Raw genomic sequence first — 2,751 nt, 5'->3', positions numbered from 1 at the left:
AACATAACCCTGAACTGGTCTTATCTCATGTCAGCTCATCATACACCTTTTAGTACCCTGGAACAGAAAGGAGTTTTCTCTCGGGCTGAATTACTGCATTGTCTGGTTTATCTCTGAGCAAAGGTGGAAAGTGTCTGGGGGAAGCTGGCTGGTGTGGGGCTCCCTGTCTCCAGTAAAACAGGGTAAAAGGGAGATAACAGGGAAAAAGCAATAACAACAGAGGTAGAATAGTGACAAATGCAGTGAGACTGAAGAGTCTCAAATTCCTCCCTTTTAAAAATAAAAGGCTGAGAGGGGTAATGCTATAAGTCAGTAAAATCAAGAATGGTGAGAGGAAGATGAATTGGGAATGATTAGTCACTATTTCTCACGTTATAAGCATGATGCAGCACTTAAAGAGATGATAAGACTGCAAATTAAAGCAAACAAAAGGAAACATTTTTATCACAAAGTGCCTAATTAAATTGTAGAAATCTTTGTCAGCGAATGCCATAGGAGCCAAAAGTCCCCTTCAGAAAAGGATCAGAAGTTAAGCAGATGGATGGAGTATGCCACCTCCAGCTCAGCGCTGCTGTCATGCTAATCATGACCTATTTCTCACAAGCTTTGTCTATTACTGGCAAGGGTTAAAAAAAACTTCAGCTGGAGTCAGGACGTGCATTCTTATCTAATCATGGGATATAAATTGTAAATGAATTCCCTGTCCTATTGGAGAACAATATTCCAGATTCAGAAATACGGGAATACATAAAGCTGAAGTTTCTGCCAGATGCATTTGGTTTGATATCAGATTTCACTTTCAAACCCACGTGAATGTGAGGAGCAAGACCTGCAGATCTGAGGCACAGCACCACAATGAGATTAGGGACTTTTGCTAAATGTTTTCTCTCTTTTATTAGGACAAACAACACTTTGATTTTAGGGAGACTGATTATCAGATAATACTGCAGAAATACAACCTCTAGCCCACAATGTTCCGCAACCACAGATTACTGGAGTGTTCAAGACCATTTTGACAGAACATCAGCGGATGCTTGCTTTATTCTTGTACTTGTATCTACCGTTTTATCCTTGTACTCCTACCTGGGCACTCTATCAGAGACAGGATTCTGAGTGATGAACACTTGATCTGTCCTGATGTGGGTGTTCTGATGTTGTTATGATTCTGTAGGTATCACCCATAGCAGTATGGTCCACGGCTGTCAGAGCTCTGCTGGGCCGGCAATGTGGCCACAGGGTAACGTAGCCCCTGTCTGCTCCGTGGCTGGTCTGCCACTGGGAGAGAGGCGTTATCAAGCAAGACAGGGTGCACTCCATGGGACCTCCTCAGCACAGTGGCTCTCACAGTTTGCAGACTTTCAGCTGGTTCACTGTGCCCCAATGGCTTCTCTAGCTAAGGTAGCAGTTAGAGCAATTTCGCCCTACATGCTGAATTTGGGGAGTATTAATGACTTCTGGACTTATTTTTCACTCTTGACACTCTCACGAGTTAAAAAAAGGCAGAATGAAGAATTTGGCATGTCCAAGAAAGAGCCACAAAGCTGGTGAGGGGTCTGGAGCACAAGTCTTATGAGGAGTGGCTGAGGGAACTGGGGTTGTTCAGCTTGGAGGAGGCTGAGGGGGGCCCTGATTGCCTCCTACAACCGCCTGACAGGAGGGTGTAGTGAGGTGGGGGTGGGTCTCTTCTCCCAAGTAACAGCCATAGGACAAGAGGAAATGGCTTCAGGTTGCACCAGGAGAGGTTTTGATTGGACATTAGGAAAAATTATTTCACAGAAAAGGTTGTTAAACATTGGAACGGGCTGCCCAGGGAAGTGGTCGAGTCCCCATCCCTGGAGGTATTTAAAAGATGGGTAGACATAGTGTTTAGAGACGTGGTTTAGTGGTGGGATGGCAGGGTTAGGTTAACGGTTGGACTTGATGATCTTAAAGGTCTTTTCCAACCTAAATGATTCTACGATTCTAAGTAGGCACTGAGAGGAGTTCACATGAATTTGTAATGTACAGGTGGGGTGAGGTGTTGGATAAAGCTGCTGAAACTGCAGATCTGTGGTCTGTCTCTAGTGGATGCAAATAGTGTATGTTTCTTGCTCGATTTCCTAAACAATCCTCACTTCAATGGTATTGAAGTGCTCTGCCTTACAGGCACACAGAGCACAAAGAGGTGTCAATGAAATCCAATAAACCACTGGAATTTACACTGTCCAAGGATCCACACCCATTTGGTTGTTTTAAGACCATATTGCAAAGGAAGAAGCTGTGATGCACCTTCTACAAGGAAAAAGAGTGCAGCTCTTAAGTAGGCGTCAGTGATGAAGAGGTCTGTGTACACAGGCACAGGCTATGCAAGCATTTAATTATCCTTTCATCTTCCCCTGTTGCATGGTTGAGGATTCAGATTGTGCAAGCTTGTGCTTTGGCATCAGCTGAAAATGAATTTATTTAATTTGGTCAGTAATAACAGAATAACTACTATCACTGATATTAATTCCTAGCTAACTGGCACTCTTTGTTTCCTTAATATGGCTTTGTTCTCAAACTAAGCCATGGAACAAATCACAAAGTTGCTTTTACAGAAGAGGCAGTGCAAAAACAAATTGTTAATTATATTTGTAATTGTTCCTGACTAGAGCCCTGTGAGTCAGTTCTTGGAAACATCATCTGTGGTTCAACCAGAGTTTAATGCCCCCAAATACAGCATATTTGTTCCTCAAGGCAGAGAGAGTTTTACAGGTTTGATGGCCCCAATTA

General features: G+C 43.2%; 1 protein-coding gene across 1 annotated transcript in view; it reads left to right on the top strand.

The window, feature by feature from the left end:
- The window catches only part of ADCY8 (adenylate cyclase 8), a 127,171-nt gene that overhangs the window by 25,821 nt on the left and 98,599 nt on the right, over positions 1-2,751 (top strand). The gene's annotated exons all lie outside the window — the stretch shown is intronic.

Source organism: Egretta garzetta, unplaced genomic scaffold (assembly GCF_000687185.1).
Source record: "Egretta garzetta isolate BGI_Z169 unplaced genomic scaffold, ASM68718v1 scaffold50, whole genome shotgun sequence".
Classification (NCBI taxonomy): Eukaryota; Metazoa; Chordata; class Aves; order Pelecaniformes; family Ardeidae; genus Egretta; species Egretta garzetta.
The sequence above is the reverse complement of the archived record's forward strand: the minus strand, read 5'-3'. Positions and strand labels throughout refer to the sequence as shown.